The sequence below is a fragment of the Vipera berus genome (assembly GCF_964194415.1).
Source record: "Vipera berus genome assembly, chromosome: 3".
Classification (NCBI taxonomy): domain Eukaryota; kingdom Metazoa; phylum Chordata; class Lepidosauria; order Squamata; family Viperidae; genus Vipera; species Vipera berus.
Window position 1 is genome coordinate 200,025,656 of NC_138204.1, and position 14,195 is coordinate 200,039,850.

Genomic DNA, 14,195 nt, shown 5'->3' on the forward strand with positions numbered 1-14,195 from the left:
TACTGAATTATTTATTTTCTCCATACCCAACTGTTTCATCAAACATTTCAATGTTCTGTTCTTCATCAAACAATTTAGGCAGTCAACTCAAACATAAACATCAAAGCCATTATTTATTGGTGTATCCTGTTTTCACAAACAGCTATACAGTAAAAGCATTGAATAAAACCTAAACTCCCTGAAAATTTTCTCAACTTTTCCATGCCAACAGACATCCTATTCTGAATGATTTTACAAAGGTAGCCGTAAATACTATTTGAGTCAAAACTTTCATTACATCATGGAAAAAAACATTGACACATAAAAAAAACAGGCTGAGCTTTGATCATACCACTGTGGCCACCATCATGATACCCTCATTTTGAAGTATGACAGAGCAAAATTAGTGTTTTCTGTTTTTTAAAAGAGGTTCAAATTAGGGAACCTAATTTGCATATATTTTTTAGAAAAGATGCATCTATCTATCATTCCACATACCAGAAAAACACAGGAACACAGGAAAGAATGACAGAAAAGGGAGAAGGATTGGACGAAAGTATAACTTTTTTTGTTAATCAAAAAGTTTTTTACTACCTAACATTTAAAATAAAATACTTAGCTCATTTTTGCTCATTTAGACAATAATAAAATGAGTTTCACTCTGTATGTTTCTGTCTGGCTTTCACACCAATAAAGATTTACAGGATTCTTACTCAGTACCTATTACAGCAGAGTTCTTAGAAGAGAAAAAAATGTATCTCCCAAATGTTCAAGTATTATGTGTTATTCACTGATTGCTTTTCACACTGCAGTACGTGTCATCTCTCTCTCTCTCTTTGCATGTGCGGATCCACACACAGACACAAAGCACACACATTCACATTACATAATTTGATGTTTCTCAATTTAATGGAAGAAGCAAAGTTATGTGAAAGTATATATCACATGGCCTGTTTAAATCTGACTTAGATTCACAGTCAATTATTCATTGACCATTAAAAGCAGGTATTTTAATAAGACTCTCACCGAAACTGGCTGAGTCAAAAAGTTTGGATTAAACAAATTGTAAGCAAATTCGGATAACGCATTACAAATTTATTTTGTCAAGCAAATTATTTTTTCAGTGTTTTTGGCTGCCAAGTATAAATTTCATAAATCCTTCAAATTATTGCTTGCATCAAAACACTATAATGCTTACCTAAAATACCTAAAGAAGGATATCAACACAAATCCCAACTCATACAAAAAAAGACACACCCATTGATATGCACTGGGCATTTTATTTATGCATGCAATACTACATTCGAAATTGTCAAAATCAACACTTAAGTTACTAGAGATTTCACAGTAGAACTATGGAATGTTATATTATACTGGATAATTTAGAAACCTATATCTTTTGTTTTCATTTATTTTCATATAGCAACATTTTTAAAGTCCCATGGGTATTCAAGTAACTCAAAACAACAAAATAAAGAATATGGCAAATTATAGCACAATATTATAAGGACCACTCTACAGTTAGTTCAAACAGCAATGACAATAATGCAAGCTCTTTGCGATGTTGCCTTTGACAAAAGAAGATCTCTGGCTGATATCCAGAAGAAGCTGTGCTACAGCAATCTGAACATCTGGAGAATTTGCTTTCCAAGAGAGCTATTCATTCAGGAATTCACTCTCCTATTTCCCCAATAGAGTCAACGTTATCTGACCTTCAGGGCAATAGAAATCTCATCACTCTTCTCAGATTTTTGTCTAAAGAGGTCAACAAGGGGAAATATGTTTACCTATTTTAAAAAGTGATTGGTTAAGGCTATTTAAATCTAAATAATGTCCTATGTGTTAAACTAATCTGGTTTTGACACCAAACATATAAGCACACAAGCATGTACAACTTCTCTTGAGGTTTTTTTTTTTCTCACAACTCATCTCTGTCTACGTGTTTACCAACTCTGTGTGGCTCTGGTGGTGTGAAAATCATATATTTAAACAAATGTTAAATAATATTGTGTTAGGGTGGATAACAAGCTGCCACAGTTGCTAATAATAATTCTGAAACCTTGATGAGAAAAGCAAAACTACATTTCAATACTTTCAGTAACCGTGCCACCAACTGGAAAGTTTAAGTTTTGATATATTCATTCTACACTTGCTATTTTCATCAAAACACGAAATACGAAACTAATACTGAAATTAAATTTAGGGATCATTGTTAAAACTGTGAATAGGTAGATATGAAACCTATAATAGTGTAGGTATGTAGGTATGAGAGAAAGAAATTTACATTGTACTCTGTTTACATATAATACTGTATATTCACACAATATAGGAAAAGTCCTATGATTTAAAAACCACACTAGCGTCTGTACTATATGTTTCAAACCAAGGGATATTTAAACCCTTCACTTTAGAGCAATACTATTGCCAACTGCCAGAGGAAAATATGTACGCAAATCAAAATATGCTACCTTTGTTCAAACAATACTGCTGTTCATTATATAATACAAACTGTCATACTTAATCTCTCAGGAACCCAGAAATGGTAGATTCTTGGATCCAGAGGAGGTTTCAAATGGTTTGAGGCAAAACTGAAACACAGCATTTAAGTAAATCTTGTACAGGAACTTAAGTTCTACTGATGAACTTTTTACATCATCTTTCACTTAGAGATTTTTGAGCCTCACAAATAAAATATCAACCCCGAGAAGAGAACAGCTTTCTTATTCTGTATCTTTTGCACAAGCTTTTTTTTCATGATTTCTCACTGAATTTTTACTTGGAAAGGTGGATAATTTATGTTATTTTCAAAATGGGAGAAAGCAATCACTCTCAAAACTGAATATAGTCAGAAGAACACCCATTCAATTTTACTAAAACCTGTATTTATAATCTAGTCTATCAATGGATTAAATCAGAAATGCTACATTATCTCTAATTTTGGGAATTAGACTATTTCTACATTTGAAAAACTGAATAAAATTAAATCAAGTAAGAGTAATACCTGCAGATTTAGATTCATACACACACACACACACACACATATCACATACACACAATACACACATATTAAAGATTAAACAATATTTTATATACAACTTGATCTATATATCAATCGACATTAAATACCAGGATTAAACAGATCTTTCCCATAATCTTCAAAGAAGAGAGAATCCTAAATCATAAGCATGATTTCATGCTTTTACAACTTTTGATGCGAGTGCATGAACCAAAAATTAGAAAACCTTTCACTATGTTTTTAGCTTTTATAATAAAATTAAATGGCCTTAATAATATTCTTTTATAATATAACCTAAAATTACAGTTGAAAAGACTTTCTAAAAATATCTGAAACTGCATTCACCCATGGAACTTAAAGGTAGAGCATTAGCCCCAAAAGAAGTTATCCCTCTAAATGAAAATTAGAGAAACATTGTCTGGAGATGAAAAAAAAGTTCTCGAATAGAATGATGTTGAAATGAAAGTAAAGACTGAGACAAGTTAAGTGTAGGGAAGCGTAGGGTGAGCTGACATTTGAAAGAGTGGTGCCACTGAATTATAGTTTTCTACTCTGGGTGGGGTCCCTTTGATTGGGTGGAGCACCTCCCTGAAGGAAGGAAAAACTGGCAGAAACTGACTTGCCCTTTGACAGATAACTCAGGTTTGCCAACATATGTAGTCGCACCAACCTCAGCTTCACCATGTTGTCTCTTGTCTAATCTGGGTACAGACAGATGTTTCTGTCGGTGTGAAAAGTCTAACTGTACAACATATCATAAATACTGTATTTGAAAATGGTTTGGGTTTATACGGACTAATCCAATTAAATGCAGTGTATTTCAAAGGGCTGTGTATTCTCCTTCTCAGAAAGCATCAGCTTTGCATGGTGAAGAGGTTTACTAATGAGTGGAGTGGGACTGGAACAAAGAAGAGGAAAAAGGAAGAATTAATGCATTTATATTAATTGTGTTTGGCTGATGGGAAATTGAATGGTCCTTTCTCTTTGTAATGCTCCCCCCACCCCGGTTCTGTTTACATTTTTTTTAACTTGCATTAACAGGTGCAAAAATATATTTTGTTTTAAAAGAGGCATTTCAGTTGGTCAAGAGTAAGAAATGACTAATCCAATTACTTATCAATTCTTAGATTTAGGAGGAGGAAAAAACAAGAATAATGTATTTTAAAAACTTTGCGGGGAGACTTTGCTCTCCTTTTTTTTCTAAGTAGATTATGTTGTCATAACCTGAAATGCACTGATAGTCACAAAAGTGTATTTGGAGAACTACAGCAAAGCTCATCAGGAAAGCATTTTTTAAAAAATAATAATAACAAGAATTAAAAATAACTGCACCAACAAGGTCTTTCTTCGGGCTTCAAGCCCAGTTTTTCTCCAGTTTTCTTTAAACAAAATAGCAGTTAGGCCACTAAAACAAATCTTGAACATTATTAAAAGTTAAATGCTACCAATTACTTCTGTCTGTTCTGTTAAAGCAAAGTTTGGCATTACGTCAGTCGGCTTAAAGAAAACAAGGGGAAAAGACCAAAAGAATGAGAGCGAGCAAAAGTTTCCTTCTGTATAAATAAAGCCACCAAGGAAGGTGTCTACCCCTCTTCTACAGGGTTGATTGCCAGGTTTATAAAAAGTGCATGCCACATTTTTCAAGAAAATATAGAAATGTTTCATGAGGGGGGAAATGTTTTACATATCAAGGAAAGTAGTAGTTCTGCATTTAGAAGGAGAACAATTTCTTCTACAGGAAGAAATTGTGTGTTTGTGTCAGAATGAGTGTGTGTGTTTGTGTGAAGATAAAAATAAAAGGTTTGAATATATTTTAACTAACTGCACCAAGGTGCTTCAATGAATCATTTAATATAGAAAGCTCTTTTTAGAATGAAATAATAAATCCATAAAATCCCACACATCTCATAAAGTGTGTTTGTGTGCTTTCTTCTTAGAAACATTGATTGGTATTTCTTAAGGCTGGAGCAATACATAGTCTATCACATTTACAAGTTCAATTAGAAAGTTATGAGAATTTACATAGCATCATTCTAAACAGCACAAGCTTTCCACGGCTATTGTTACTGAGAAATATATAAAACCACATTTACAATATTTTAATCTTAACTCAGTGGACAGCTACCGTATAGATATTGCAAACTGCCAGCAATTATGATATGATAAGCCCAATTAACTGAAGCATATGAGTTAGAAGCAGGGGAGAGAGGGTATTAAAATAGAATATTTTCAGATAAGTAAGGACTTTCTAACTATCCCATCACAGCCCTTCTCCATGACTGGTTTGCATAGAACACAGTCCAGTTCTAAAAATGGGGCGCCGGGCCATATATTTTGCAACTATCATAGCACAGGTATCATTTTAAATAATGAACAATAAAATGTCTGAGATAACGCTGTAAGCCAGCATAATGCACCCCACCAAAGATGGGTAAAGTTTTCTTTGAAGATATTTCTATACATTATTGTAAAAACAACTTTATTTTTTTAAAAAAAACTGACTATAAGGTATTCGCTAAAAACGTAATTGCCAATCGATTAAAGTATATTGAATTTTTGTTGAATCTACCCAGATCAAGACACTTCAGAATTATTATAAAGAGTATTCAGGTTTGAGATTTTTTTTTACTGATAATAAATTGGTTTGAGATGAGATCGGTAATAGATTGCTAGGATTTGCACCACAAGCCTATATGTGTTTACTCAGAAGAATGTTCCAATCTGTATATTTATGTTTTTTTCTGCATTCAGATGTATCTCGAATATATTCAGGTTAAAAAAAAATTCCAATGTTTACCTGAAATAATTTTCATTTAATCTGCACTATAAACTAGGAGAAAACCTCTATATATGTATTATTGTGTAATTAATTAATGCTGACGTTTTGAGGCAAATTGGCTAAAATTTAAAGGTACAACTATCATTTTGAAAAGAAAACATTTATTACTGTTCACAAAAGTATGATAAGACCAGTTGATTTTCTTTACTATCCTTCATTGACAACAGTGATGAAACTACCAAAATAGAATATATTTGGGTGGAGATTTTACTGTCAAATCTAAATCATAATTCTGTTGCAACAATATATAAGGAGGAAGTTGAAAACATACACAGGTTTTTTTAAATGGTTTTTTTTAAAAAAAATCAACACACAGGCAAATGGGACAATAGCAGTTTCCACCTTTTCCAAGACTCAATAATGATTGATAATTAATTTTTTAAAAAATTTCTTTTTAGGATTTAATCAATACTATAATCCTAAAGTATTCTTCTGATTCTCTAATAGGGTGAACTAATCTGAACGGTATAGTATTAATAATGGATATATTTATTTGGGAGCCTGTTTTTAATAAGTTATTCAAATAGGAAATGAAAAGTCAAATATTAAAGAAGCTTTTATTCTCAAATAAAAATTTTCACCAATATCTCTGAAAAGATACTAATAGAAGAGAATATCAATGAAGTTTGCAAAAAGAGGTGAATAATCAGGTGAAATTGAATCAACCAATAGACACCCCAAAGATTACAAATTATGCAAAACATTCTTAACTTAGCCACCTCAAAAAATATTGGTATTCAACAATTTTCTACACCTCTTTCAAAAATGTACAGGCCTGGTTTTAATCAATTACATTTTGTAATGTAAGATGTAATATTTTGGACAGAAAATTTAAACAAAAGCCCCAAGACATACAAATTTGCACTACTTTTCTTGAGGAAACAAAATTAAATAAAGACGAATACCTACAGGGACCTTGATCAGTATAATGGAATGGCTGGCTCTTTGTATTTACTGAAATAGTATGCAAAACTTCAAACTTTACAATATAGCAAGATCTAAAGTTAATACACTGATTCCAAACTAATGTGAAAGATGATTTGTATTTTTTTAAAAAAAAATAATCCATTTATTACATTCTCCAAACACCTAAATTTTCCTAGCGTTATAGCCCACAAGTTTCTAGGTTGTTTGCGTTCCAAGCGTATCACAATAAATTTTATTTCACTTTTATAGACTTTTTTTTCAAAAATTGAAATTGGACGGAGTAAAAATATTTTATCGTTAACTTCCCTAATTATTTTACTTTATAACAGTGTTGTGTGACTCATAAACCATTATGACAATCAGCACTGCCAGCATCGTACAGGTAAGATCTGATTGTGTTTGAAGAAAGGTATACTTTTGATTCCTGTCAGATATTAATATCGCAATATCTATTGAAATGTACACAATTTTTAAAGCTTTTACTATAGGAGCAAGCTTAATGGTAATATTAAAAACCATTAATAAATATTTTCCCCAAGTGAGCCAGTTTCTGGAATTATTAACTTTTCAGATTCCTAACTGCAAAAGAATAATTTACCCCTGACTATCTCAAGATACCTTAACAGCAAGAAGTAATTAGTTCATCTGACCTTAATGTTTGAAAAATATTAAGGCATTCCCGAAGCCTGTCTGTCTCCGTGGAAAATAAAATATGGTCTGAATGCTGACATCCAATGAAGAACTACCAGAAGAAATCCTTTTACAAAGAAAGCTGTTTTTACATTTTTTATGAACAGGACTTTAGTGTAGAAATGCTCTATATGGACATACAGTATATACGCACACATATTCCACAAACGTACAGCACCATAAAAGATTAGTTAAGGCTGCAATACTCTGCCTACAGAAGAGTACATCAGTAAATGCAGGACGACTTTTGAGTCGATACGCTTAGTCCTATATTATAAATTGATAAATCAGATGTTTTATATATAGAGAGAGAAAAAATACAAAGATATACGCTGTGTGCATCTAAACACATATGTGCACCCATAAAAGCTGGCTCTTTGTCGTTTATAAAGGATGTACTATGCTATTCGCAAAGATCTCAAAAAGGCATTGCGTATTTTATGCATTTAAAAACTAATTCAAAAATTCCTGACTAAAGTGGCGCAAGGCCTTATATCTCAAGCCTACTCTAATTCATAGAAAACTCTAAGTCCTAGGAAGAATTTCATAGTGCGGCTTGCTTGAATTCCAGAAATGAAAACATACTTGTTTGAAATCAAAGGCTTCACAAAAGAACCTGACCTCCCGTCCTAAATCAAAGAATTGGAAGCTGGAAAAACTAAGAGGACATTTATAGGCTTTAAGTTATATCTTTATAGAATCCTAACTGATAAAAATGTATTTATCTTCTTCATTCCTCTCCCACACATTTAAGAAACAGCCCAGCCATAAAGGAACAAAATTCCATCTCTAAATTGCATCATGCAAATTTAAATTGTGCATATGGTGCGAGAGATTTTTTTTTTAGGGTTTAGATGAAGTTAAGCAGCTGCACAAGCGCCTCTCTCTCTCTGGTAAATGCATAATCCACAATTTAACTGGTGTTATACCTTTTTAAAAGAACATAATGGCCCCTCTGTGTTTTTTTTTACAGGGGGGGAGGGGAAGGGGCTAAAATATTCCATTTGTATGTGTTAGCAAGTTTGTAACAAACTTTCACTACCAGTCATAAAAAAAAACCCTTACAAATCGTTGATAGCATTTCCAGACCGTTTTGTCAGCATCACGATTTACAGGAAATAGTTGGTGTGCTCATGAGAGTTTATTTGCATGAGCCAGAAGACTTAGCAAAAACAAAGTTTAAAGGGTTTTTTTAAAAAAAATGATTTTTAATACGTCAAGTTCGTGAAATATTTGAAAGGGTTTTCTTACCTAACAGACATATTGCAAACATGAGGACAAGGACTGCCTTCTGTTCAGGAAACTATACTGTACATTTTTATTGTTTTCTCTAATAAAACTTTATCACTCATTTGCACTTTACGTGGTAACTTGACCTTTTGATTTTTTCTACTTCACCAATATTTCAATTCTTACGATATTTTTCAAGTCACGTAGAACAGAAGAATAATGCATAAACTATTCCAAATGCAATAGTTGGGAGATTCCTTTTTAATGTGTATGAAATGGGAGGAGGGGAGATAAAACAAATTAAAATGTCAACCCTATTAATATCAATATTGTGCCAAAGGTTTATCAAAAGCTCTCCAACTTTTTTCCAGCCATTCTGAGTGGGGGATTGTTTACTACAACAAGTTACTTGGTATGGTATTCAGGAAAGTGCTAGACACTGACACAGACACAGTCTTTTTCTTAACTATGTTTTCTTCCAATTTTGTATTCTGCTCCCCCATCACACATACACACACACAATATTTTTTTCAACTTTCCAAAATTTCTCAGCTGTCAATCAGAACGATAAAGCAAATCTTTATGAGATCTTTCTCTGATTTACTCCCCATCACTTGTTCCTTGACTTTTCTCTTTCTATCAATCTTTTCAAATCCATGGAATTCAGAAGTTTGACATCTGCCAAAGGAAAGGAAAATAGTGTACGCATATAACGTGTACATGTATAAATATAACTTCTCCCCCCACACCCTTGAAAGCACCCTGTTTACCAGAATAATAACAAAGGGAGCCCACATATATCGTTAAAGGGGAAGCCTCCTCACCAAACAGCACCCATCAACTTAAAAATGCTATTGAGATCTAGCAAACATTCTCCTAGGATCAAAGGAAAAGATCAGAGAAGAGGAGGTGGGGAAAGAGACCCATGGGGTACAAAGTGTCAAGTCTGAAAGCACCCTCACCAAAAGAAAAACCCCTTCTTGGGGATTTTAATAACACATCAGCCCACCAGCTTTCTCGCTGTTTATCAAAACTTACTATCATCTTTTCTTCTTCAATTGCTAGGAAGTTTGCACTTCTCCATTCATTCTGATGGGGGGGGGAAGAGAAATCTGTCCTCTTTATTAGCAAATATGAGTGATCAGTAGGAAAAAAAATACACAAAGTAGCTTAGGACAAATCGAAGGGACTGAGCAAGGGAGTCCCAAGTCTTTAAAAAAACTTTTCAAGAAAAACTTCTTTAAAATATGGAATCACCATCCAGTCCTATTCCTGGCGGAAAAAGAGCTAGCAAATAAACATTTTCCTCTCCCCCATCTCATCAGTGCACACTTTATTCCATATTCATCATCTCCTGTTTTGTTTTATTTTTTTTCCCCCTCGCCGTGATGCTTTCTCCTCACTCTATCTCTCTCGAAAGTTGCAGACAGAATCCAAGTATTCTCAAACATCTTAAACTGGGGAGTACAAGGGAAGACTTACTACTTTGCATGTGGCATCATCCTTCTGAAGTCCGGCTTTATTTTTGCAAATCCCATGTAAAAAAAAAAAATCAAGGCGAGAAGGAGCTAACTTTGGGGAGACAGGCACGGGGTGGGGGGGAAGGGGGGAGTCTTAGGCCAAGACTGGCCAAACTGTCTTTAAAAAAAGAAGAAGAAGAATCATCATCCAGCAAAATAAAGAAGGGAAGGGGAAAACCTGGGCACCTCTCCTTTCCTGATGGAGGGGAATTAAAACCAAAGCAGTGCAACACTCGAGGGGAGGAGGGGAATTAGCAAAGCCACAGCTAGAGAAGAAGTTCCTTTCTCGTTGTGGGGGGGGGGGGGAAGAGGAGGAGAAAATGGGAGGGGGGCGAAGGGAAGGGCTTCCCTTACGGTTCTCCCCGGCTGCTGAACTTGACCTTTGCTGACTCGCCTGAAGCGGGCTACTTGCAAATTTCCAAGACGCCAATTTTCCAAGGCATCGACACACGAGTTCATCACAAAAGCCCGTTCGGGCAAAGGGGGGGAGGTCAGAAGGGAAAGCGGGGCGCCCCTTTTGAAGCTGAGCCCCCAAACGTCTGCTTTACGAGGGGCCGGGAAAGGACTCGCACCCAGCTACCCGGGCCCCTCTTTCCCAAACACCCTGCCCCTCTCCTCTCTCTCTCTCTCAGCCCTTCGCGGGCGCGCACGCCGCGAGCAGCGAAACGTCGGAACCCACCAGCCACCCGCGTCACCACCACGCAGCGAAGAGCAGAAGCCGGAAAAGATCCGCGCACCCCCTCCATCTCAACCCCCCCCCCGCGCGCACACACACACAGACACACACGCAGGCACACACGCATCTATCCAACACCGTTCCGGCTCTGGAGCTGGCCGGCCCCTCCTCCTCTTCTTTCTCCCCCCCCCCGGCATGTCCACACCACGCGACACCCCCCCCCACACACACACACCACCGGCCCGGCGGGGCGGCCGCAGCAGCGGTCCGGCTTACCTGTTGATTAATCAGCAATAATACGAGCAATAATGGTCGCAGCGCCTGGAAAGATGGTGGCACCGTCGCTTGCGCCATGAACCGTCTTTCTGTTGTTTGCAACAAGAGTTGATCTTGGATTATTTTGGAAGAGGTGGGGAGGGAGGAGGTGGGGGGGAGAGAGAGAGGGAAGGAAGGAAGGAGGAGAGAGAGGAGGAGGAAAGGAGGAGGAGGAGGAGGAGGAGGAGGAAGAAGAAAGGGTTAAGGAGCTGAGGGGGAGGGAGGGAGGGAGGGGAGAGACAAGAAAGGTCTACCTTCCCGGCTCCCCTTCCTCCTCCTCGCCCCTCGAGGATGGCGGGGGGGGGAGAGAGAGAGAGCCAGGGGGAAGCGCGAGGGGGGAACCCGGCTCTAGCTTAGGAAAGAGCGGGGGAAGCGCCGGGCTCGGCGTGGAACAAACAAGCGGGCCGAAAGGGAGGCTGCGCCCGAGCTCCGCGCTTTATCACAAGTGTTATCGCTTGTCAGGACCTCCGTCTTCGACCATGACGTCAGTTTCGAGATACCAACACTATTAATATCAAAGGGAGCCTGAGCGAGCGAGCGAGAGAAAGCGCCACCCCAGCCGGAGAGCCCTTAAAGAGACAGTGCAGGCGTCCCCCTGTGGCCGCCGACGGCCTTAGCCCGGCCCTCCGGAGCGGCCAAGGCTCCTCCTTCTCCGGCTCGGCCGCTCTCGCTGCTGCCGCTGCTGCTGCTGTTGTTGCTGCTGAGTCGCCTCCTCCTTCCCTCCCCCGTCCTATTTCTCCTGCTTTCCCCTCTTCTCCCCCCCCCGGGACGTGAGAGGCGACGAGGCTCTGGTCACCCCGCTCTGCCGGCCCCTAAGGCCGGCCGGGCGAACGGGTGGGAGCGGCGGAGATGTTGGGGGACGGCCGGCCGGCCGGCCTTTGCTGGGGAGTTCCTGTGCGCCTTCTTTCTCCCCCCCCCCTCGTTTCCCATCGCTTTGGCAAAGGGAGCCGCGGCGTTTTCTGCCTTGGCGCAGGAAGTTTGAAGCCGGGGCTGAGTCGCAGCGCTTGCCTTCGGCGGGCCCCGGACAGCGGGGAAAGGGGGGGGTCTCGTCTCGAAGCGGGGCAACGGGAGCGCCTTGCATGCGAGGCATGTGCTCCAAAGCGATGGCTCCGCCTTTAATCATGGCTGGTTTCTCTCCTGCTGCTCCGTCCTGTCGCGCCTGTTGAGAGAAAAGAAGCCCCGGAGTTTTCTAGGGCATCTTCTCCAGGGACTTACTTTCCCACCCTGTTCGGATGGGTGGTGTAGCAGTTGTCTGGGTTTGTCTTCCCAGCAGCATCCAAAGGGATGTGGGAGCCCATGGCTCTCCTCCCATGTGGCCTTGCGCTGCGATCAAAATGGATCTCCCAAAGGAAAGTCGGCAAGAAAATGCCTATGGACCAGGGTCACCCTTTTGCCTAACGCTGGAAGGGTCTGAAAGCCAAACTTGGGGGGGGGGTTGTTGGTTTGCTTGGATCTTTGCAAGGGGTGATGGAGTTTGTTTTGTTCAATATTAGATCATTTCTTTTAATGGAATGCTAAGTGAGACCCTACATGAAAGGCAGAGCGAAGCCTGAAGCCCTGAAGGGGGTGATCACATACATGGTTATAAATCACAACGACCCTGCCAGAGATTGATGGACTCCAGTTATATTTATGGAAAGCTTTGTAGAACCCTTGGTCTGTTTACTCCAACAGTTTCTAATCAGCAAAAGTCAAAATCCCTACATCAAATTTGATCAGTGGTGAAGTATCTGCTTCAGATCTCAGGAGAAATTGTGGAAAAAAAACACTTTGTGATACGTATTTTAAAGAGACATAAATGTTTAGAGCACATATGGGGTGGGGGCTAAAATAATATGATTTGCAAAATATGTTTTCCCCGTCATGTATTTTGAACTAATTTCAGGTGCTTGTTATTTGTTGCTCCTTTTTCAAGTCAACCCACCAAGTATGAAAACGCTTGTAAGCCTTAGACATAAAAGTTATTTCTCCCCAAGTAGGTTGGATTTTGTTTACTATATTTTCTTTAAAAAGGTGTAAATCATGGGTGGCTGGCAGGAGGAGGGAAGCAGAATAGTGTACGCAGAATATATATTCTCCTTTACAAAAGTATTTCAACTTGGTAACTCGAAAGGTTAATTTGCAATAGAAAGAGAAAGGTTTGCTAGGGATATTAATCTTTCATGCGCTGGGGTTTGTATGTGTTGACTATCCTTCCATCGGCCCAAATCACGTAAATCTTGTGTGAGGTTTGCCTGGATATGTACATCTTTGTACAGATGCAATAATCCACAGGCAAGTAATGTAAATAAAATGTAGTCGGCTTGTCAAAGGAATGTCATGCTGGTTAACGAGGGAAAAGAGAACCATTAATTGAATAAGATGTAAAGGCCTGATTAAATACCCCATCTCCAGAAATTCATTCAGGAAAGGAAAGGAAAGTAGCACTAAAATCTGTGATAAAATTTAAAGTCGGTTACTAAGGACTATTTGCATTTTTAATGACAGAGTAATTTACTGTAGTACATTGCTATTATGAAATAAAAGGGCTCTTTGGGGAAGGGAGAGCTCCACATTTTATTTTATTAAGCTGTAAATCCAATTGCTGGAAAAATTTTAGACAGAGTCAATGTCTGGAATAATTTACATAAATGAATGCTGGAACTGCTTTTTCCACACATAAGGTTTTTCAGACCGCTTAGCTTAACTAAACACCATCTTGTTTTCTAGGTAATTTAAAGCCCAACTTACAAGACAGTTGATCTGATAAACCTTCTGTTGAATTCAACCATATGAAGGCAGATGTCATGAAATTCCTTAAGGTTTTTTTGTGGGTGGGGGGATGGGGGGCACAGGCGGAGGGGATGTCTACAGGACTAATGTGTCAGAAAAGTTTGCCAGCCAGCATTTCAATGGAAAGATCAGAACAAGATGATTACTCATTACGTGACTCTGACATTACTAATATTGCACATTTAAAGCAATGAACGCTCTCCTGTTTTCTGCAAGTTCAAAGTTTTCACA

At 38.4% G+C, this 14,195-nt stretch overlaps 1 protein-coding gene across 4 annotated transcripts in view; it reads right to left on the reverse strand.

Annotated features, from left to right (window-relative positions):
• The window catches only part of TRPS1 (transcriptional repressor GATA binding 1), a 280,066-nt gene extending 268,758 nt beyond the window's left edge, over positions 1-11,308 (reverse strand). For 3 of the 4 annotated variants that reach the window (XM_081326199.1, XM_081326200.1, XM_081326197.1), the window contains exon 1: positions 11,154-11,308. The gene's annotated coding sequence lies outside the window, so the exon portion shown is untranslated. The remainder of the gene's footprint in view (positions 1-11,153) is intronic. The other variant, XM_081326198.1, reaches the window with a different exon arrangement.
• Positions 11,309-14,195: the final 2,887 nt, after the last annotated feature.